Source organism: Labrus bergylta, chromosome 4, assembly GCF_963930695.1.
Source record: "Labrus bergylta chromosome 4, fLabBer1.1, whole genome shotgun sequence".
Classification (NCBI taxonomy): domain Eukaryota; kingdom Metazoa; phylum Chordata; class Actinopteri; order Labriformes; family Labridae; genus Labrus; species Labrus bergylta.
In genome coordinates this window covers 12,338,219-12,363,884 of record NC_089198.1, presented here as the reverse complement: position 1 = coordinate 12,363,884, position 25,666 = coordinate 12,338,219, and the positions used below count along the sequence as shown (strand labels likewise).

The 25,666-nt window shown below is 42.1% G+C and overlaps 1 protein-coding gene across 6 annotated transcripts in view; it reads right to left on the bottom strand.

Moving 5' to 3' along the window:
• Positions 1-25,666, bottom strand: part of rnf220a (ring finger protein 220a) — a 167,818-nt gene that overhangs the window by 43,658 nt on the left and 98,494 nt on the right. The window lies entirely within an intron of this gene.

Genomic DNA, 25,666 nt, shown 5'->3' with positions numbered 1-25,666 from the left:
GATTGTGTCGAAACGTGTGTCTGAAATTAATCTCAAGTGGAAATTTATGGGCAGATATTACCATCCATCTTTTCTAGATGAATGGCATATTTCCCCTAATTCACAATACCAAATGTGTAGAATCTTTTGCACAGATTTAATAATGTTTGCAGGCCTATAGTTTGTACCACATGTATTTTATTGAGCGGACAGCCCTTCAGTTTATCAAGGACACTCAAGGGAAGTCCAGCATTTTGTATTCTTGCTTGCACCAGTTTGAATCATGGTTTAACTCTGTAAAATAACATGCATTAAGTGCATAATAATCTGCTTTACGCACGGACGAAAAGGGGAGTAGAGCACAGCCTCCACGTGTCCTCTCAGGTCAAAGCAGATTTAAAGAAGCGTCGGCTGTGGATGAGATAATGCTGTATGGAGTCTGCCAACACTACCTCACTTCATTGTCCTTGATCAGCAGGGCACAGGGCGGGGCCCACCTGTACTTGCGCGCGTGTCAGTGCGTGTTTCATTGTGTTCACTGCGGGTGTGCGTGGCCTGTGTGTGTGTGTGCATTCTGAATTCCTCGAAGTATACATCCCACTTTTTCCAGGTTAACCTTTGAGTCTTTGTGTGTTTGCTAAATATAAAGTCTATTGAAAGTGTCTCAATGCCTAATGTTGGAGGACACTTCCTGATTTCCTGTATTTAGCCAATCAAATGAGCTTTTTATAGTCGTGAAACAATAGGCCCCGCCTCAGCCAGGATATCCCGTTTAGACTGCTTGTCACCGCAGCAACAAGAGGACCAGGTAGGGGGGGGACTCCCAATCTGTCTTGTCTTTGCGTTCTCTCTCTCTCTCTCTCTCTCTCTCTCTCTCTCTCTCACACACACACACATATACATGCACATGCACCTCCCTGGGGACGCGTATTCTTGCTCACATATTGGTCTGTCAGAACAGTTTCCTGCTAGAGAACTCATCAAGAGACAACCAGTGGGTAACACACACACACACACACACACACACACACACCAACTCCCTTTTTCAGAGCGTGTGTGTGCATACTGGGCTCCCATTCTCCTGCACCGCTACTTAACAGAGCTGCAGCACTGGACACGTTAAGTGACTTTGAAAAATAGGTAATCGATTACTCTCTGTCTCTTCTCTCTCTCTGCCTCTATTTCTCTAACTCCTCTTTTTTTTTCCTCCACACCTTTCCCTCCCTTCACTCTTTCTCCTCCAGACTCATCCATTTCTAATTTTCTGCTCCCCACCATCCATTTATTTGTTTCATTTCTTTCGCCTCCTTCTCTATCTCTCATCCCCTCCTCCTTATTCCATTGTTTGCCTCGTCTTTCGTTCTCTTTCTTTCTTTCTTCTTTTCCACACTCTAATTTTAACCGTTGCTCATCTCCCTTCCCTCTTTCTTGCCTCCTCCACCTTGCTCCCTTCCGTGTATTCCTCCCTCTCTCTTTCTCCCCCCCCTCCATCTCCCTTTATTGCTTTGACAAGATAATTTGAGTCATGCTGAGGCCGTCGCCATCCGCCACAGCAAACAAAGAGAGATCCAATCCCTGTTTGCAGCTGATGGGGCTCTTTCTATTCCACTGACACACACCTGGATGCACACGCACACAAACATTATGCCTGCCCTTGATTGTTTTGAGGTTTTTATGTTACATCACAAAAGGAAACTTTTGAAAATATAAATGCTTATTTTGCATGGTGTGAGTTTTCATTTTAAGCATTTCAATATGCAATTTCATTTAAATCTTGTTTGTATATTTTTAAGCGAATATGTCAGAAGGTTCTCTTTTTTTTTCAAACTTTTTTGTCGTCTTTTTTTCTTTTTAAAATCCAGGTGGTTTTTTTTGGTTTTACTGGTTTTCTGCCTTTTCTTTAGTCATTGCACCCCTTATGTTTCTATTTTTCGTCTCCTGTGTCTCGCTGTCTCCCTCTCTCCGTCAAAAGCTCCCTGAGGAAAGTGAGTGATGGCGAGAGGCGAACGGACAGATAAATCCAGGGGAGGACAAGAAGAAGAGGAGGGGAGAAAGGGTGTGTGTGTGTGTGTGTGGGGGGGTGTTGATGTGATGTGATGTCGCACACCAGGCTTGTCAGCGCCTTAAAGATGATTAATGTCGGGGCAACACACACACACACACACACACACACACACACACACACACACACACACACACACACACACACACACACACACACACACACACACACACACACACACACACACACACCTATACGCGCTTACCACATGTCCTGCTTTGGACCTCACAGCTCAAACACACACACACACACACACACACACACACACACACACATCCCCTTAGGCACAACAAGGGTGCGTTTAATCTGGGAGAGCTGAGGGAAGGAAAGAGAGCAGGAGGAGGAGGAGGAGGAGGAGGAGGAGGAGAGGGCCGGACAATAACAAGGAAATAGGCCTGACAGGACTTTTTAGTGGGGAGATTCTTCAGTGAAATGCCGGCTGGCGGGGCGAGCGAGCAAAGCGATGGATGGATGCATGGACGGAGGAGAGGAGAGAGGAGGTGTGACTCTCTGTGACAGCCGTGATGGAGTGTCGACTTGATCCCCCCCTAATGTGCCAAGATGGATCGTCTCATCTCTCTTTCTCTCTGACTTTCTCCTATCTCCCTCTCTCTCAAGCCCTCCATCTGTCTTTTTACCCAACTCCTATCCCTTTGCTTCTTTTTTCCAGATCATATCTCTCTCTCTCTCTCTCTCTCCTCTTTCCCATCTCTGACACTTGATCCACTTAATGGCTCTCACTGGCTTTTGTTCATGTCACAAAACATGTCACCAAACTAAAAGGATATCCAGCGACTTTTCTTATCTCCCGTCTGATTTATTTACTGCTATGACATGAACACTTTGTCAGGTCTAACTCAATCTGCAAGGACCATTATTCATGTTTCAAGCGCTGGGATTTGTATTGTATAAGAGAATCAAATTAACAAATCATTTCATGAGGCTGAAAACAAAATGCAATGCCAGAAATTACACTGACAGCAAACGTAGTGGAATTATGTAGATACTTCAAACTTCAATCTGTTGTATAGTATATTGTATATGTGAATGAGACCTGATGGTTTTATGATCGTTTGAACAGCACAAGTCACATGAAATCTGATATATTGTCCTACATCAGACTGATGTCAGATCTTTTTCAACCTCAACCTGAACATCCAGGTCGGTAAGCATGCAACCTGTTGACGTCACTCTTGAGAAAGACTCGTCGCAGTCCTGCGCTGGTGGGACACGTGGGAGTTGGGAAATTCGCACTCAGTGAAGACAAACATGGAAGACCGCTGCGATGAACGTAGTCAGTGCAGAGACCATGGTGGTCGTCGGGGGTGACACTTCTGTACAAGCATAACTTGAGGGGTTGTATTGTTAGCAACCTGTGTTTCAGAGCATACTGTGCTGCCTATGGGAGTAAAGAGCGGGGGATTACATGCAGCAAAGGGCCGAGGTCGGATTCAAACCCATGGCCGATGCAAAGGGGGGCTAAATTCTCAGTACATTGGGTGACATAACCGCTAGGCTATCCAGCGCCCATAGAATAACATTTCAATGTGTTTTACAGCCCTATACTTTTTTGTACATGTAATTTAAAAAATGTTGAAAAGAACAAACCTCAGAGGAGCAACACTAAAAACATGAAAGAAGTTCTTAACTGGACTTTGATATCCCTGTATGTTTAACGTAATGAGAGCAGTCACACATACACAGACAACTAGACAGGTAATTAGAGACAACAGATGGTGAGGCGGGGAGAGCTGGAGAGCTCTTATGGAAGAGTGGAGAGCAAAGAGGAATCTTTTTTTATTTTTTTATTTATTTTACATCCATTAATTTTCCCTGCTTTTGTAATGTTTCACTTTTGCCCTTTCTTACTTTGTTCATATCCTTCAATCCCTTTTTGTCCCCTCATTTCTTAGACTCATTATCTTTTGGTTTGATTCTATTTTGTTTTCTTCTCATTGCTGGTCTTCATTCCTTGTTTTACCTGTTTTCACAGTTTAAAACCAATAGAGAATATCTTGAGAATGTTTAAGTCCAGGTTTAATCATTGTTTTTGCATTCAGCTGATAAAAACTTGTCAAACATCAGTCATCTTGAAGGGAGCTAAATCCCTTTTACCACTCGAAGCAGCATCCTTTTATCTCCCTTCCTTTACTTTTTCTCCTCTGCTGCACACACACCTCTCTCTCCCTCTCTCCTCCTGTCTCTCAGTGTCTCTCTCTCCTCTCCTTTGCTTCTTTGGTCCAGATGAAGTGGGAATCAATAGATGCTAGATAGCGCGGGCTCCCAGTCACAGACTACAATGAGCTGAGGTAAAAGGCCACCTCCAGAGAGGACGGGGATTGTCAGCTCAATACTCGCTCTCAATGGGCCCAGAGATAAAAAACCATTTGGGGTGTCCTCATGGCTCAATGCGCTAAGAGGCAGAGCATGTACTCACAACACTGTGGGTCCAAATCCCATTTAATGACCTGTATTGCGTGTCATCCCCCCGCTTTTATCTCGCACATCATTCCTAGCCCTCAGGAAACAGGAGATCGTAGGGACTGTCCCTGAAAGCTAAAACTTCAAAACATCTTTCATGTTAGAGCTAAGGATCTTTATATATATATATATTTTGCTAAAGCAACAATTCCCATACCTTTTTTTCTTGAGAAGCCGCCAACTAAATATTTTTCTGGTTGACTACAAAATCATTAGTCTGAAAATAACCTTTGAGTTGTTGCCACACTTAAATATCAATTTAAATGTCTATATGAACCTACTTTTAGGGCAATTACAAAAAGGTTTGAATTCCAGGTCTGAAGAAGAACATTGTAAGTCAAACTTTAACACTGTGCCACATTACAGAGACACACAAAACCCTAACACGTCACTTAAAAGAGAGATTTTACAGTGCAAGCACAAAAGAGGGACCTACTATTGTCAATGCTAACAGCTAAAGCGGTAACATTAACCGATCTTATTGTATTTAAACAACCAGCAAGTAGACTGGAGATTATCTTAACAAAATGAAACATCTCCCCTACACAAAAGTCGGACCTCAAAACTAAAGCAGGGAGGCTGCTTTTTTCTGTCGTACTATTCAGTTAGCTTTAGCCTAGCTCCTAATGAGCTAACGTTGCATTTATCAGGTGTCTTATTCATTCACTGCAGCAAACAGGACACAAATACTTTTCAGTAGCTCCATTTGAACCTGAACTTGTCTTGACACTCTTGGCTAATAGCTGTTACTTAAGAATCCATATAGGATACTGCACACACAGGAGAGACAAAGAGTGTTTTCACACATGCACAAATCTCCAAAAAATGGTGAAAGTTCTGCTTGAAGTCGGGTTGAGCTGATTGCATCTGAACGCAGCAGGTAATTCATGACGACATATATCAAGGGACCGGAACGTGACCAATAGACTCTAAATAACAGTGGACGCAGCCTGAGTGACTTACTTTCAGACAACCTAATGACAGGCAAAGAGCTGCAGCAGGTTCCTGATACACCACGACACTGTGCCTGCCCGTCAGCCTCGCACCAAACTATACATAACTGCATCGGCTTCATTTTTCAACACCGGACAACTACTTACAAGAAGACTTTTCTGAAAGAGGGGAAGGAACAAACTGTAACTCAATAGGTCCAACAGATGAAAACTATGGACTAAAAGAAGGGCAGCTCAACTTTTCACTCTGAATTTGTCCTCTTTAAAAAGAGCAGTTGGATTAAACGTTTACAAAAACAACACGAAACGGTTTAACTTGCAATGAACTTGACCATTTTTTTTTTTTTTTAAATCTTTTATTTCTTTTGCAGGGGATTGAATTCACTTGTAAATGATACACACAATCAGCTAATGAGCGCTGAGCATGTAAACTGGATTTAAACACGACTGTAAGAGTCAGAAAAGAGGCCGGCTGGATTTATGAGTTGGCACAAAAACAGCATGTTGGTTCACACACTGCAATGTGCACACTCGCAGAAACACACAGGCACATTTCCCAAATGGAATTACAAAGTGTCTACATGTAGAGGATGTTTTTCTGTCCTTGAACAACTGTCTTCTCCTTGTGTGTGTACACACAAACGCACACACACACACACACACACTTCCATTCCCCTCCTTGTTGTTCCCCTAAATGAGTTTTCTGACATGCATCAAGTGTTTATGCCCGCTACCCCTCTTTTCTCGTCTTCTCCTCCTCCTCTTTCCCCCCTCCCTCCTCTTTGCCGCTCGCCCACCTGGTTAGCTATAACACCCGCCAACATCGGTAAACAAGGAAATCTCTCAGCCACAGCCCGGCGTGTAACCGCATTACCGCGCCCGATAACCTCTTCAAATAATGTGCGATAAGGGGAATTTGATTTGATTCACGGAAAAGGGAAAGAGGGCCACTTCTGCTCCCCCTCAATCCCTTCCTTCTCCTTTCCTTTATGTCTCTTTCTTTGCCTTTCCTCGCTCCCTCCACCCTACCTTCCCTCCTCCTCTCCTTCTCACTTAGCCCGAGGGTCCTAGGCCTCCTCCTCTTCCTCCTCCTCCTCCTGTCTCATCCCCCCTTTTCTCCAGGATGACACTGCCTCGCATCCACAATCAAATAAATCCCGCTGAGGTGTCAGGCTTCATTTCGACTCTCCCGAACCAAAGCAAGGTGAGGTGAGAGGCGCCTCCGGTAAAGCCATCATCTCCATAATGGCAAATATGAGCCTTAAAGCCCAAAACCAGGGCTCATGTTAACACAAAAGGCAGCAGCAAAGTGTGTGTGCTCCTCTACCAGTGAGGTGATAGGGATTTTTTCTGCTTAAGTGAGCTGTGATTTAAGCAGGCTAGACACAAGGCTGATCACCAGCTGTGTGTGTGTGTGTGTGTGTGTGTGTGTGTGTGTGTGTGTGTGTGTGTGTGTGTTCATGTGTTTGTGTGGGAAAAACAGATGAGGCTGTGCGGCTCATTCAGAGGACATTTGATGAAATGGAACGGGGGTCAACTTCAGTTTGCCACCCGGGCTGCGTCGCGCTGCTACTCCGTGCATGTGTGTGTTTCCTGCGTCTGTCCGACCATACGTGTGTGTGTGTGTTTGTGCGTTCTCACACTCTGACAATGATGCATGGCGCTTTTAAATAGCACTCCTCCACGCCCCGCTCAAAACTCATCACCAGGCTCTTTCACTATCCCTCCCTCCCTCCCTCTCTCCCTCCAGCTCCCTCGCTCCCTGGGGTTGTCACTTTTAGAAAAGCAAATGAAATGTCGGCCTGGTGGAGAGCAGGGATGAAGAGATATCTGGGTAGAGGGACAGAGAGGGGAAAAGGTGTGTGTGTGTGGCGGTGTGGATGTCTTTTCTGTCAGGTTAAGTCAAGGGACTCGGATGCTTTCTATGTGTAAATGTATGCATGTTGCACTGTGAGAAAGAATGAAATGTAAATCAGAAAATGCATTTATTTTACATGGATAGGACACTTTGGCAACATGGGAACACTGCGACTTATCATGTAGGATACTGTCTCAATCTGGCACAGGGAGGAGGTGTGTGGGAGTCCATTTCAAGGCCTCTTTGCTTTTTATATGAACTTAAAACTGAAAGAAATGTAAATGAGATCCGGTGGATTTTGGTAACCAGAGGTGAAGCATCAAGAAATGAACACATCATGAATCATCAGCTGTCAGGACATACACTGATAAATGGTCATCTGATGATCTCTGTGATTGTCTGTGTGTGTGTGTGTGTGTGTGTTTGCTGAGTGTGTGCATTCATTTTCAAGTGTGTGTCAGCAAGTGTAATGCCGTTTTTCCTCCTGGGACCCTGCTGCACGCCTGTGTGTCCGTCTGAAAGACAGCGGTCTGATGCTACTGAGGCTGTGTCCGACTACTGACAGCTGCTTATTCAATCAATCACCTTGTCAGAGTGTGCGTGTGTGTGTGTGTGTGTGTGTGTGAGAGAGAGAGAGACAGTGGCGACGGAGAAAGAAGTAAATTAATGGTGCATTAACCAAGCACTGACCCAGAGAGCAGAGGCACAACTAGCCGCTATGGGGTGAAGCTCAATTCAAAACCCCTTTCAGAAACTCACACAAGCACACACATCAACATAAAACACACACACGTATACACCTTTCATGTTTCCTTGCCAATGTTCAGAAGGAAAAGCATCAAATTCATTCAATAACAATCAAAGCAGGTGTGAGTCTGTATGAGTTTATGTCTGAGAAAGGAAAATCAAACTTGAGCATGTGTTAAGTATCTTAAAGAAAGAATAAATGCATATTAATTAATAGTGTCTAAAAGTCATAGAGGAAAAAATTAGAAGGTGGATAAAGGAGACATTACGATGCAGTTAAAAGATAACAAACATGTGGTAAGAGTTTTTTTTAATTTAAGAGAACACTGCCCAGATGTGCCTTAAATAATTTGAAAATGTTTCCACACATACATCAAAATCATCAACTTATCATACCAAATATAAGACAAGGCTTTTTTTTTCTCAAAACACATCTGAAAAATGTGGGAATGTCTTATATTAAGTTGATATTCAACCAGCATTTTTAATCCTAAGTATCAAATGACTGTACGAAAACATTCACTGTATGTTCTAAAGATTTTATTATCTCTTCATTTTGCATTGGCATGTTATGATGTAAATGAATTGTTCTTTTTCTGCATGGTTCCTTTTTATGTTTTTTTTTGTCGGTGTAAAATTAATACAATTTAAAAAGAGAGTCAAGTAAATTCAATTTTAAATTGAAGTTGCTCTCTTCACAGACTCTCTGCTGACTGTCTCTGTTCCATTTCTCCTCACTCAGCTGTGCACAGGAGGAGGAGGAGGAGGAGGAGGAGGAGGAGGAGAAAGAGGAGGGATACCTGACAGTAAGGTGTGGGCGTGAGGCCTGTCGGTGCTCATTTCCATCCCAAAGGGCTTCATCAGGAACATGTCGTGTCAGTGGGCAAATCAGCAAGTTTGAAACAGAGAGCCTTACTCAGCCCTGATCACACACAAACTACTCACTTATAATTGTGTGTGTGCGTGTGTGTTTGTGTGCGCGCATATTGTGAGGGGATTAATTGTTGAACAAAAATGAATAGAAAACTCTCATATAATAACTAAATACGTCTTTGACAGTTGAATCAAATATCCACTTGAAAACATTGTAGCCTTCAACATAAAGCAGGAAGCTCCGGATCTTCAGCATGATGTTACGTCTCTAATAGTTCTCCCTCTTTACCTCCCTCAGTTCATCTCAAGTTTTCTTTCACCCTCTCCTCTTTTATTTCCTTCTTTCCTCGCTCCCTCTCCTCTGATCCCTTTCTCTCCCGCTCTCATCATCTCTCTCTCTCTCTCTCTCTCTCTCTCTCTCGCTCTCTCTCTCCGTGCTGCTTTCATACGGTCTAGCGGCTGAATTAATTACCAAAGCCAATTAACGCTAGATTGGCTGATGTTTTAACTAATTAGCTTTAATGAGGGTGCCATGGCTGCCTGCGCTGTGCTAATTGAATCCTAACAGCGGGGGAGGCAGCCGGTGGAGGTGAAATGAGAGGGATGGACAGAAGGATGGATAGATTGATGGATAGATATGCGCACACACACACACACACACACACACACACACACACACACAAGCTGTTATCGATAATATTTAGAGCATATCATCGGAACGGCCATCCTGTTGTTGCTGCTGGTTGATCGTTAACATTATTGGGCTGTCATACAAGACACCCTTATGTACAGAAGACCCTCAGGCACTTACATGGGAATGTAAAAGAAAAGGATATAAAAAGGTGATATGATTATGTCACAGTGTGCCTCCCCTTGATTTTCAGGCTAACAGTTTGTCTTCTCTAACTGGGTTTTCTTAATAGAACTCATATCCTCTGCGTGTATCTCCTGCTTAAACCTCGCTGTATTTGTTATTACAAAACGTGCCCGCTGAAGACGAGCGGCAGATTAAAATCTTAGATCAATGTCGCGCTGTCCTCTCTGAGCGGGATTATCTGCTGCGTATACCTGAACTTCATCTTCAGCTGCCTCCTGATAGCAGGATCATCACAGATGAGATGTGGAATATATGCACATCTGAAAGGTCAGGAGGATGAACCTAAATAGCACATTATGGCATTTAGAAGGTGCATCGTTTTTCATCCAGCTACATCTCTTAGGTAAACTGCACCATTTGATCGTAGTGTAGTCAATGTTTTTAATGTCTTTTCATTTCTGACCTAATCAAAAATCTGTGACATATTTTTTTTTTTATTTGAAGAGCTTTAGTGCAAGCTGAACCATTAAACATTTAAAGTAAGTTTTGGAAACAGGATCCTAACAAACTACCATCAAGGGAAACGTTCAGAAGGCAATAAAACCCCAGAAACAAAAAGTGTTGAAAGTGTTATATTCACAACATTTCACTCCCCGCCCCCCCTTCATTAAGTACTGTATCTGTTGTGCATAGCTGTTCAGCTTGTGATGATACTTAACTTCGATTAAAACAAATCTTGAGAGTTTCTTTTAAAAATGACAAAACAAGAAAAATAATCAATCAGAAATACATTTGATTTGTCACTATCCACTTTTCATTCTGACCTTTAATGATCTATTTAAGTATTAACAGATATCAACCACAAAGAGCTAAAGTGGCTAAAGTTATATCACATCACCCCCCCCCCCCCCCACCCCCACCTCCGCGTCTCTTCTCCATCCTGCTCATCTAAAGGCACGAACAAGCGGCAGATTGTCTGAGGTGGCCATAAAAATCTGCATGGCCGTGTAAAAGGCTTAATGATTTGAAAGTTACACGAGAAAAGAGCCTGCAGTTTGTCTCATCCATCAAGTCTAGCACCGCAGCCGTCGCCAAATGGCCCTGCCACCTAACCTGGAGCTCAGGAACGCCGTGCCAAACACACACACACACACACACACACACACACACACACACACACACACACACACACACACACACACACACACACACACACACACACACACACACCCTCTTTGTGACTGTTACATGTTTTATCTTTGTCCCACTTAGACTAGATTATTTCTTTCCTTACTCTTTGTATCTCTTTCACCTTCTGTGTGTCACCTTCCATTTTTCATTTCTTTTTTCTTCCTAAGCAGCAAGAAAAAGAAAGATTCCACTATTAGAGCTCTCTGTCTTCACCTGCACCAAGCACACACTAAAGTTCTATTTTAAGACAATGTGCTTCTCTAGAAACCAAGCTGAGCTCCTTGCAGCCCCTGCGACATATCGAGAGAGCATATCATACCATCTTAAAGCCCCCTGTAGACCCCTTAACCACTTCCTACTGCAGCCCCAACCCCCCGCCTCCCCACACCTTGCAATAAGTTTCCTCTTACACACGTTAACCCTTTGACCTGTTGTTGCAAACTGTAATCAATAGCACGACTCCCTCGGCTTCCCTTACACATTCAGAGAGTCAGTGCATATGCTCGAGGTTCAAGGTGACAGTGAAGTCCAGGTTTTCAAATAGAGGTCAGAGACGCGAGATGCAACAGGAAGAATCAGCTCAACATTTTAGCAGTTTTAAAAATGTTCTTCGCTGTCTGCATGTCGCATACTGAAGGACTTTCTTATCAGCGCTGGTGTTCCCTCGTGAGGGAGACACTCACATATCAAATCCTTGTTAACACTCGTACACACACATCCCACAAGAGAGATGTGGTCATGTCGAGGAGAGGAGAGGAGCGGGGAATTTCATGTTCCTGTCAAACATGCAGCAACACTGTAACACACTTAGAAATGAACCCTTTGCTTTCTGCACCACTTTCCCTTTCTGTATTCTTTCTCTCGGTTTACCTTCTTCTCTGCGCAGAAGATGAGTGGACTTATTGAGACATTGAGTACAGCACTTTAGACATCTGTCACTGTATTTGTTTTCTCTCTCTTTACTCTTCATATAGCATTTAAGAGGTTCCCCAGAGGCTTCAAGCAGCGACAATTTGAATTCTAGGAGGATATTTTAGCATTTTTAAACTTAAATGCTAAAGTTAGAAGTGGACAAGAAGATAAGAGGATTATACTCTACTTTTTTCAATTAATTGACACTCACATTGTTAGTGATAGCATTTTTTGCAGATTAAAGCAAAATAAGATGCATGTGTCTGTATTTTATGGAAAATTGTACAAGTGAGTCACTGCTTCAATTCCCTTCTTTTTCACTTTGACGATGCACATGATAAAAGAAAGTGCAGCGACGGGCATTAGAACATTTCGATTTATGTTTCCTATGACTGACACTGAAGTCATCCACACACAATAACAGCTCTTAACACAGATACTCAGATAGAAAGCCCGGGTGACAACAATAGCCAAATGTAAATCAGATAAATGGATGAAATTGAACAGTCATTCAAACATCCCCATTCAACTCTGAATCCTCATAAGCCCTTTGTACAGCAGATGCTATTTTAGGTGTGTGTGTGTGTGTGTGTGTGTGTGTGTGTGTGTGTGTGTGTGCTTGGTTGTCAGCATTTGAGAAGAACCTATTTCCTCTTGCTGAATCCCCGGCTCTAAATGATGGATTGATATCTCTCTCGCTGTGGATTATATGTGCATATATGTGTGTGTGTGTCTCACGGTGTGTGTGTGTGTGTGTGTGTGTGTGTGTGTGTGTGTGTGTGTGTGTGTGTGTGTGTGTGTGTGTGTGTGTGTGTGTGTGTGTGTTTGCGTCAGCCGCCCTCTCAGCCTCTCCTCTCAGGCCCTTATCAGCTCTTGTCACAAATAGAGGATAGGGGATAATCCTTCATACAAGGGGAGCAGTCTGGCCTTCCATCCATCTCGCTGTCTGTCTCACTGTCTGCTGTATTACCCCTCTCACCGGAGTGTCACCGGAATAGAAATCAAACGCACACAAAGCAAACTTCCTGCATCTCGGTAATCTCTGTTGGCACGACAACGATGCCAAGTTTGATGACAGTGAAAGTCGCAGTTTGTTTTGCACAAAGTTCGGTTGGAAGGTGAAACTTTGCAGCAGAGAGTTTATTGATGGGAATTCTGTGTTTTTCTTAGGGTGTCACTTGTTTTAGCTTGAACAAACCAGACCACAGGACTCTTAGGAAAACGACTACAAACAAGATAATGAAAACTTTCCGAGCGTCCTGGTCCGGCCGACGCCTTGGGGTGCTGTGTTGTGGTTTGGATGCTTGCCATTTTTCTCATGACAGTGGGTGCTGCGGGTCACCCCAAGTTCCAAGAATAAGAAGCGCTCTCAGACTAAAACATGAACCAAGCTTCAATGATTCAGTGGATCAGTGAATCATTTATACATCGGTCACTTTATATCATTTATACGAGCTCGTTTTGTTCTAAACTGACACCAATAAAGATAAAAATAAAATAACTTGAGAACAAATTGTTACGGAAACCTACAGTAACCACTTGAGAAAAGACCCAAACCAGATGGAAAAATCATGTTGTCTTATTCTGGTTCAGCTTAAAATACACAAATCCTCTACAGCCACATGACATTCTTTTTAAAGCCTCTCTGCAGCCGTCTCTGTCTCCTGTTCCCGGTGTAATAATGTGAAAAAAAAGAATGTGAAAAAAAAATATATCTATGTGTTAGGACTTGATACGATGTCTATCTGCTGGAGTGGTGTCTTGCACAGGTCACACCTGAGGCTATTTGTGTCAGAGTGTGTGAGTGTGTGTGTAGGCTGGACGGTGACAATCAGATACAGAGTGATTGCATCAGATGTGCTGCAATTGGACATGATTGTGATGTTTATGAATTGGGTATCTATCATCTCTTCCTGCTCATTTCCTTTCCTTCCTCTCTCGACCCCTAACCCCCCCTCCCCCCTCCCTCGCTCTCTCTCCATCTGCGTGGTGGTTTCACATCGTCCAATAGAGGGGGATGTTTCTCTACACTTTGTCCTTCTGAGGCTTTGGTAATTTTCTTTAGAGGAGTATCATTCCATAAAATGTCCATCATTTAGTCAATTTTCTTCATTTATTTTTAAAATTTAGATCAGTTTTAAACCCTAAAAACAACTGCTTTAATTTATCACTTACATACATATTTACTTTTGTCCCTGAAAAGATTCCACTATTTCAGGAGTATTTGAAATGTTTTGTCCACTAATGTCAACTAGATGTCCCAAAATTCAGTGTTGATTAATAAATAGTGCCTAATTCTACCTTCTTTTAGTGTTTTTTTGCAGCATATTTTTCAAGTTATCCTCTTCAAACCTTGTATGTCTACATTTGGTTAATTGAATAAATTCAAATAAAATATCGGAAGTGTTGAGTGTACAGAGAAAATTGTTATGAAGCCATATCAATTTTTTAAAATGAAAACCCTACGTTTTAATTAAAAAAAAATCAGATTCATAAAATGTCTTATCATACATCTGTAAATGAGGAGTTTTGTCTTGAGGCTCATGACCAAAATAAAAGATTTAATATGGTCTTTTTCCCAGAAAAAAAGTCCTCGACCTAAAAGCCTTCATCCCTCACTTTATGTGAAACAATGTAAGTCATCAACTTTAAAGGAACCTGCTATAAAGTGGACAGCAAAAAGGCAGTCTCAGGTAATCTCAGGTTGTCTATGGAGACAGCTCTGAGGCTTAAAACACACATAAGCACCCACACACACACGTATAAGGTTTAAGGGGACAGGCCCAGATCAGATCAATAGAAAATTAAAGAGACTGAAATGGTTTCTGCTCACATATTAACCCTTCTTTTCTTTTCTCCTTTATTCTCTCCTATCATCCCTCTCTCTCTCTGTTTCTTTTTCCTCACTTTCTGTTCCTCTCTTGCCCTCGTCTAATAGCCGGTGCCACTGTCGACAGCAGTGTTTCAAACAGCTTGAGTATAGGTTTTAGTGACAGACACAGAATAGATGTGTTTTTCTGAGTTTGAGCTTAAAAACGAGAAGAGAGAGAGGACAGCGAGCGAGAGAGAGAGAGAGAGAGAGAGAGAGAGGGTGAGACGGTGGGATGAAGGGACCGGTGGAAGGACGGGGGCAGTAATAGCACAGAGACGACAGGGGCTTTGGATACACACACATGTACACACACACACACACACACACACACACACACACACACACACACACACACACACACACACACACACACACACACACACACACACACACACACACACACACACACACACACACACACACCGTCTGGGGACTCAAATCTCAGAGCAATTTTCAGGCCGGATGATTGGCAGCTTGATGGGTATTCTTCCCCTACAAGACTGGCTGATAACTCCAGCTATCCCATTCCACGCCACCATCCCTCCCTCTCTTCTCTCTTTCTCCCACTCTAACCACCTTTTTTTTTTATTATTATTTCTCTCTTTTTTTGTTACTGTGACTCTCTCAACCCATCTCATGCCCCGACCCCCTCCTCTCTCATCCCTCTTTCCATCCTTCCTCTCCCCTCTCTGGCTCTCTCTCTCTGGGCCTGTTGTGGGGCTATTACAATGACAGAGGCGATAAGGGACATTTATCACATGTGCGGCGGGGTGAGCGAGAGAAAGCCCTCAACAGGTCTAGGGGGAGGAGCGCCCACACAGAAATGTCGAGAGAGACACACACACACACACACACACACACACACACTAAGTGCAGGAACCCGTGCACATTTATGCACATAAACACAAGACTGATAAATAAACAGTCAGAGGTTGCACACGCTTGCACCCGCACACACATACAGTATTTGCACACATCCAGCGAAACGGTGAATCATCCTTTTCCCCATTTTGTATTTTGCACTTGACTGAGGCCAATTCCCCATAATTCAATACAGTTGAAAAATGAAACCCCGGTAAATCGCTACAGCGATTTTACAGATCCCCGCTTATCCTCATAATTCATTATTTCCAAACTGTAACAACATTACATTTCATTTGTAATGCTCCGCCTGCCTCAGCCATTTGCCAATTGTTATATCTTATTGTTTTCCCTCTCCAAGGGGGAGAAAAGTGAGTTATTGGGGGGGGGGGGGGGGGGTATGGCGGCTGGCTGGGTGGCGCGGCTTGCTACCTGTCTCCTCTGGCTGTGTTTATCGTCTGACTGTCTCTGGATCTATCTGCCTATCTATACGTCTCACTTACTAATGCACGGGCAATGCCACACTGCAAGGAGGCACAAGAGGACCATACAAGTTGTTGTTTTCATTGTGGGAAAGTGATAATGAACCAATTGTTGTTCATACTTATACACACACACTAACATAGAATAAGTGGACCTTTGTTTTTCAGCTCCGTGGTACAGTCAGATCCACAGCTCGGTGGATCGGTGCAGGGCAGAGACCGGGACAGGGGTTGGGATAAAGGGGGGAGGAGGAGACAAAGAGGTGGGAGAGGAAGGGGGAGAGGATTGATCGAGTAGAGAGGGTGAATGTCGATGGACAGAGGAAACACGACTGAAACTAAGTGAGAGGGATTTCAAAGGAGAGATAGACGAGAGCAGACAGAATAGATAATATAATACTGAACAGATTTATTATCAGCAAAGTGTGAGTCCAGCCTGTGAGGTAAAAGTTATCATTTTTGCAGAATTGCTCGAGTCAGATCTTGTATTTTTACTACTGATACTGCAGTTGCTATTTTCATTGACAAAAATTAGGGAAGGAGACTTTCACCAGGTGATCAGAAAACATGTGCAAGAGTTCTGTTTGTTGATCATTTGTTGAATCTTTTTCTCAAATGTATACATATTTGAATTGAACCTTTATTTTTTTTTAGCAGTAATATCGACCAAAGGGAAAAAAAAAACAGAACTCTGACAATCGATAAACCTGTCAATTTACACATTTGCAAAAGTTTTGCATTTTGATCATAAATACCAGAGAAAAACTAGATAAAAAAAACGACACTTGAAAGTATAATCATTGTGTCAAAAGGTAAACTACGCTATAGGATTACATTTGGGAAACCGTCATTCTTAAGAGTTCTGCTCAGGTATAAAAACTGCCCCTACACTCTCAGTAGAATAAAAAACTGCAGTTTAAAGCATTATACTACCTGCTGTAAGCTTTTATCAATACTCTAGAGAAATTTCCCCTTCACACCGGGTGTTGTGAGGTGACTGGAAAAAAGGCTGCTTGAGATATTTACAGCTTCAAAAAAAGATTCTTCAAATAGGAAAAAAATCAAATACTGGAATCACCATTAATCTGAGAGCTAAAAACATGCTTTGATGTCTCTCTCTCTCTCACACACACACACACACAAATAAACACAGAGTCAGACACCGTTTCTCCTGTCCCATTTATCACAGCTGTAGCCACTCTGCGGCCCTGCCCACGTTACTGTACCCTGTCACACTGCTGGCTAAACAAACTGCTCCTTGATGTATGAGGCCCTACACCGGCCATAAACTTATTCACTTTTAACTAGCGTGCTACCGGCTTGGCACGGCCAGACATCACCTTTACTCTGTGTGTGTGTGTGAAAACTGCCTGTGAGAAATTAACCCCCTGGGTGCCGCTTCATAACTCACTCCTCTCTCTCCTCCCTCCCTCTCGACTCGTCCCGATACATCTGTCTTTATTCCTCAGCTCAGACATTAGTCCTGCACACATTGCACATTACAGAGTGTGTGTGTCTTTGCCGAGAGAGGAAATGTCTCAACGCTGGAACAAGGAGATGAAAAAGTAGAATAGAAGAACGTATATGTCTTGCTGGATGACAGGCAGTGTCCTGTTAGTGAATGAATAGAAAGGGAATGTGTGGACATCACGTCTAAGTGAGAAATATTGTCCCATAACATTTGTTCCTTCAAAATACTGACTTTAGTATCCTTCAGATACCAGTGCATAACAAATAAAACTGTTATTATTATTGTTGTTAAACAGGTGTGTAATGCTTTATTTTTATCTGTGGCTGTTAAAGGAATCCTTACCTTAGCTAAGCTAATGTTAGCAGCAGCTCGACTCCCATCTTTATGTTTCCCTCTTTTTGCTAAAGAGCATCAACAACCACGATTTACTGCTTCAAATTGTGTATAGCAACCTGTTAACATTATTTTAACTTCAAATTTAAAAAGACTAATATAGCCTTTTGAGTGTTTGAAAGGAAAGCACCAGTTTCCCGTCACTTTGCTAGCTTTGACTTGCGTCATATTTTTAGCTAGCAGCTAACTGCTGTTGTTAGCTAAATGTAACATGATCATTTACCTGAAACTGGTTCTTCTTTACTTCTCTAAAACAGAAGTTGCGAGTGACATCCATGAGATATGTAATTACCTATTATGTGTGTGATTATTTGTAATAACCTTTAAGAGTTTTGAAGATCAAGAATTTTAGGTGTTAGGTATTTTTAGGTGGCTAATAATTAAAGCTAATGGATTGGCGTAATGGCAGGCTACGCTACTGATTGCACATTTGAGACATTTCTTGCACTGATATTTGTAGTGGAAACATTTTGATGTAAAAGTTCCATCCCCTCTCTTCTTCTCTTTTTTTCCACTTTCTATTTGTTTCTCTTTTAATAGAGTAAATCCAGATAAGACCAGAGTGAGTAAAGCCATAACCATAATCAGGTTTATGGTTCAGCTTGTGATGTTGACACCCGAATACATGTGTCAAGCTCCAACACTGTCCAATGTACCTTCCGGTTCTCCCATGATGCGTTGCTGTTTTATTGACTATGCATATTTATTGTCTCCAGTCAGTCTGGAGTCTATTGCTTAACACGCTAATCTGGCAGAAGGCGATTAACTATTAATTGATAACTGCAGCGTTATCAATAGCATTTCCTCCTCCCCACTAATGAACATCACACACTGTACACACACGTATACACACGCACACTTCTGCCGCAAACATGCAAAACAAGCACAAATGAAAGAACACACACGCGTCTCCCCCAGCGGCGCAGACGAACCACATCAAGCAGCACCACCTATGCACACAGCTAGTAAAGGTTAATTACGTAGTTTTTTTCCACAGCTTTATGACTGCAGTAAGTTATAACTGCATGCCCCCCACCCCCACCTTCTTATCAGGCAATAAATTCATTAGTGGCATAACACACCTCACTGGGGCAGCTCTTCAAGTTCGGACAAACAAGATTAGAGGAGTGTGGGGGCAGGAGGTTGGATCTGGACACAGCGTAAAGAGATCATAGGACATGGGTGTAGACATGAAGGGAGGCATTGTCCCTTTTCAGCTACCTTACTGCTACCTTCAAATCCCATTCAGTAAATAAAATGAACAGTGTAGCTGACTGTTGTGATTCATTGTTGAATGTTATTCTGGGTTTTGAAGGTCCCACATGAAACATGGACGGATATATGACTGTTACAGATTTGTTTGGTTCACAAAGAAAAGGAAAATGCAAAAGAAGAAAGGGAAACAGTGGACCAGCCTGATTAATCTGTAAAGTGTAATGAGCCTTACTCACACAGGGGTTTTCTTTAAAACACACACTCTGCTAACCCACACACAGCTGCACTCGCCCCTTCTTATTGAGTTAAATTGGCAAATATCACCTGCTGTGTACAGAGGCAGACAAGCTTCTGCACACACACACACCCACGAGAAACCCTTTTTTTTTAAATAATGGATGAGAAGGATGCCTGCTAGACGTCAGCAGACAAATCAAAAATAGAATCAATCACAACTTGTTGTCATTAGGAGTCATCATACTTTCAGAGTCTCTGTAGACCCACACAAGCTTCAGTTTAAGTCATAAAATGCACATACCAACTAACAGATAGGCGTGCGTGTGTGTTATAGTGATATATTTACCACTCACACTCTTCAGTAACAACACTTGGCACTGCCACAGCGTTGGGCCTTTACACTGTGTATGACAGAGCACATGCAAGCAGAATGGTGGAGTAACACCTTTATTATATACAGACATAAAATATAAAAGAATAATATGAAAATGTAGCCTTAAGCACATTGGAAGGCCTCTTATTCTGTAAACACTGTCAACGTGTGGTTTAATCTGCCATGCAGGCTCTGAATGTGCACATACTATTATTCCAGCTGACTTTAATGCATTGATGTGATAAGTGCTGTGGATCGGAAGCTAAATTCAGCTTTTGTTCAAAAGTTAACCAGCAGAGCACATGAAAGGTTTGATGATAAAGGTTTTCATTCAAAACTCCATAGCCTCAAACATCATGGTTTCCCTCATTATCAACGATGATAAGAGACAGAGAAATGGACATATGAAACAAATCCAAGGGGAGAATTCTCATTGAAAAAGATCCACGATGAGGTGAAGTCGCTTGAGATCATCGATTGATTTATCCCAGAGAAATGAACGTGTCGATCTTGAGAGAGTAATCCCTTGTTGTAAAGGACAAAGTGAAGAGATATGAAAGTTCGTATTTGTTATGTGCTAAGGCCTCAGTTTAAATTAAAACTGTTCATGTGATATCAAAATGTTGGTTGTTGAAATCCCTGTTTTAATGTTAAACAAATTATGGTAATGTGCATGTTTGTAAGATAGTCATTTAATGTACTTACTAAATAATAAGGAAACATGTTAGTCATATCCTGGCCCACGTCATGACCTTCACAAACAAACGAGAACTTAATTGAGGACTCATAAAAATCATTTATGGTCATATTTAGGATGCCTGCTATCCGCAGCATGCTTAGTGAACCGATACAGCATCATGTTTAGGTGATATGAAATAAATGGTGAGACCGATAATGGTGCTTATTACTGAGATAAATGCCTGTGAAGGAGAACTATTAAGACGACTTGTCGTGTATTTAGAGCCAAGTGCAGTGATCCAGAGTAAACAAACAACAAGCAGGCGTGTTTACAGACTGAAATGAGAGACTGATCTTTAAGGATCAAGTGTTCTGGTTGTTTGGAGGAGGGAGGTCCTCGGCATAAACTACATTTAAGCTCTCAATCAGACACACAAACACAGACGGCACATCATTTGTGCTATGTTGTTTAAGGTGTTTTTTTTTTTTAGCCCTGCACTAAAATGAAACCCGTGTCCAAAGGCTTTAAAAAAAGAAAAAAAAACTGTCCAAACTGTTATCAGGTTGAGATCCAGTTTAAGAACAATTACGGAGAAAACTGTGTTGAGACAGGCGTCTCCAGAGTGATTTATGTTAGTGGAAAGAAAAACAAATATGGCCTGGTGCAGCTTTAGTTTTGTAATAGAAGGAAGAGGTTAACTTGGGTATTAATACTGCAGTGTCTGTTAGGTCTCTCTAAACCACACACGCATCACACCGCCCTGTTCCCTCACTGCAACGGCTCAGCAGGTGCCGGTCCTGTAACTGTGTGTACTCACAGGATGTGAGTTTTTTTCTGAGACAGACGAGGGAATTAGCTCACATTGTGGTGAAGGGAAGGAGGAAGGAAAGGTGACTGGGGTGATAGAAGAGACAGAAAAGTATGACTGTAAATCAGACCAACATAACATGAACCGCAGGCTCTCAGAGTCGTGTTACCCTGCTACTACTGGAAAGACACACCGCAAACACACACACATACACACACATTATCTCTCCACTTCCTTTAATCATTATTTATTAGCCTTATTAGAATGAATTTTAGCTGAGAAATGCTGGGAATTGATCAAATAGTCTTATATTATTGAGATATGAATGTATTTTCTTTTGCCAGATACCACTTCCTGATTACACTACTGCCTGTTTCATAAACAGTATAAAACATGGACATGCAGCCCAACAGTTGCCATATTGGAAATGCTGACTCCAAATAACTACTGGTTACTTGAGAAGCAGACAAAAAGCTGAAGTTCAGGCAGACTGAATGATTGTAGTTGCTGAAACATGCCCGTCCACCTCGTCTAGCTTTCAAACGTTGAAAACGTGCATTCAAAAAAAAATCACCTTGTACCAAATGGTCACATGTTGAAGCTCAGGGCTGCTGACCATAATGCTGTATGAAATGAGATTGTGTTGCACTCTGACAAACACACACACACAAATAAACATGGCATAGGGTATCCTCAAACCTATTATTTGTATCTCTGTAGTGGTGGACCAATTTAAACACAAGCTTTTTTAGCTGTCTTCCACTCACTATAATATGGCCATCACCAATAGAATGTACACACACACACATACACACACAAACACACACACACGAGGCGTCTTCTCTATAATAAGGCCATCACCATTAAAGCTGTCAGTGCCCGAGTGTTGAGTATTACTGCCGAGAAATTACACCTCACTCACCCTGCATGACACGGTGTGACCCACACCCACACACACACACACACACACACACACACACACACACACACACACACACACAGACACAGACACAGACACAGACACACACACACACACACACACACACACACACACACACACACACACACACACACACACACACACACAGACTGTATCTGCATGTTAGTGTTTCTCTGTACAGGGTGAATTATCTCCAGCATGCATCAGGGGGCTGTATTTTTTTTGTAGGGGGCTGTATTAGGAGGACTTTCCCACCCAAAGAAAATACTTTGTTTGGTGTTTGTAAAAGACTTAAAATAAATGTGTACATGTCTTTGTACATATACAGATTCTGCAACAACGTAATATTGATGTCCCAGTCCATTCATTTATACTGCTGTAACTACGACACTGATGCATTTTTCACTTTATTTGATTCATGCAATTATTTTCTCCTAAATGAAGGAGAACTTGAGGCCTCTACATCCAAAACATGGCTTATTTTTTTTAGGCCAAATGTGACAAAATGCTCTCTAAATATCCACTTGGCTGAAGTGTCTGGCTGGAAGCTGATTTCCAAAACCATCAAACACAAAGTGACACACACAATGTGCCCGCAGTGAGTGCTGACGTATTTATCACATTAGTATTAGCCCTTCTCTCTGTCACCACAATCCTCACAGCTGGTGTTGACATGCGGTCCCCGGGAACCCCGCAGCACCCCCGAGGCCTTGTGAACGTGTGTGTGTGTGTGTGTGCTTCTGTAAGTGTGTGTGTGTGTGTGTGAAATCTTGTTTGCTATTCCCTACAGTGATTACCCTCTATGTGTTAACAAAAAGCATCTATACAGGAATAAATAGGATTTCACATGACAGGAAAAACAGTGACGATAAATTAAAGAGGGGTGAAAAAAGGAGACGGAGAGAGGAAGCAGAATTAGGATACGAGGGAGGAAAGGAGGGGCAGCGAGCGACAAGGGAGAGACAAAGATTGGTGATGCCAGTTTCCATATGACAAGTGGCGACGTTATGAAGATGGACGGGCGGCCGAGACGGAGAGCCTGACCTTTCCCAAAATGCCACATGTCACCGTGCTTTTATGTCACTCCTCGCAAAACAATATGTCAGGGGCATAAAAAATCATTACGCCCTCTCTGAATTATGCTGTTATGGCACACCGCAAAAAAATAATCATTAAGATGACATTATTCCACACTTAACTAGGAGGAAGATGAGGGCGGAGGGGGAGGAGGAGGAGGAGCGGGGGGGGCGACGGAGGCTCTTTGAATTTATGATTTGTCGTGATTTCATGTGTAGCGGAGCGGCAGTGAACCGTTGTCTTTTTAGATGTATCGTTATGACTTTTATGCTTTGACGTTGGACTTTGGGGAAGAGCTAAAAGAGCAGAGATGATTGCACAGAGAGCATGAGAGGAAAGATGAGTTCTCACAATGGGGCTCTGCAGCGTAATATACGGGACGTACTGTATATTATAGTCTGTTTAAAGTGAGCAGCGGAAGCTAAAAGAGGCCTACAAGGGACATTGACTCAACAGAAATCCTAAAGGGAGAATAGGACGTCTAATAAAGATTCCCCATCTGACAATTCAGCCATGAGAAAGTCATCTTACGGCTGCATAATATCTGCAGACTGGGAGGGTTCTGCGTTGAACATAGAAGTATTTTAAAGAGAGATGGAGCATGTCACTAAAGATTGTCATTTCAGATAACTCAAGTGTGTGGATGCCTTGATGCTTTATTAATATATATGGACGTCATATTCAGCCGTTTCTGTTTTTATTTTAGAAAGATGACCAACTGTTACATGAAAATATGTATGTATTGTTCACTTAACCTTAAGTCTCTTCAATAGATAAGAACTGGATGTTCAACTTACTATTTCAGAGTCGTGACTTAAATATATAGGCGAGTTAAGATTAAAAAGATTTTGGGGTATATTTCAGATGTTTTTCAAGTAGTTGAACAATTATCCAGACATTTCTATCAGGAGTTGTCTTTTTCCAGGAAGCTTTAGTTGATGAGACGCTTGTGTTGTTTGCTGGATGTGTAAGAGAACAAGTGTTAGCTTAAAAGTTAGCCATTTAAACCATTTTAACAAGCATTCACATTGTATTTATACGGCACAAATGATATGCAAATAAGTATTGACTAGTGGATGAGAGAATTGGTTCGGTTTTTAGTCACCTTAAGTAAGGAACGACGTGCTTGTTTTTGCTACAAACTTCTCATAAGATTGAATTTAGTAAGCTAGCAGAAACAGTTGAACGAAAATACCTATGAACTTGCTTTATTTCTGCATTCAGATGTATCATAGGGTATACTCGAGTAAAACTTAAAATAGGGTGCTTAAGTATGGAGTTATTATTGTTTTAAAACTATTAGTAAAATAATGTTTTCTGATAAAATACTGAATACTTTGTTTCATAAAGATTACTGTGTCTTTTGGGCTTTTTGCCCTTTATTGGATAGTGGACAGGGGAGATGTCGATCTGCAAATGGGGATGTGTGGAGAGGGAGTGGGGGATGAAATGCAACGAACAGCATCAGGACCAGGTTTTGCAATAATATGGATCTGTGTGCAGATCTGTGTATGCATTTGTTGATCTATTTATGCATTTACAAATAGTTTTGCATCAAAACACTAAAGCAAGTGACCCTAAAACAGATGTTCATTTTGGCTCAATTTGGTTATGGTTTAGAAAATCAGATTTCCTTGTTAAGACATACTATTCTTAGATTCTCTTAGATGACTCTGTTAAAAATAAACTACAAATGGAAACATCTGTGTGAACCGAACCAATTTCTTTAGACTCAACAAGACCCAGTTTTCTTCTTCTTTGTGGGAAGACCAAAGAACTGTTTCTAGCAGGTTACCTTTAAAGTGTTTCAGACATAAGCTGGCATATGATGGAGCATGTTAGCCCAGTGAACAGAATGATGCCTTTATGTCCAATTGAACTATTGATCTGAGGGATTGCACAGCGGCAGACTTTGACATTTCGCCTGGTATTTCAGCTGGGAGATGTTCTAGCTTCAGACATTTGACCTATATAACCCTGAACATGTCTACACACACACACACACACACACACACACACACACACACACACACTGTACACACTCACACACACAAACACACTGTCCTGTCGGAGTGTGCATGCGCATGTCGTCATTTGTAATAGCTCCTGACATCAGCAGAATTGAGTTTGGAGTCAATGTGGACGTCCTCTATAAGCCAATCATCCAATCAGCGCTCTCCTTACTAGGTGGGTCAGAGATCAGGGTGATGTCATACTTTCTGACAACATGACAAAAAGCCTACGAGAGAGAGATAGGGAGTGAGCGGGAAAGAGGGAGAGAGGATTTCTCATAGGTTTGGGGTGCTAACATGAAACATACATAACACACACACACCCCACACACACACACACACACACACACATATTAAGGAGCTTCTACACTTC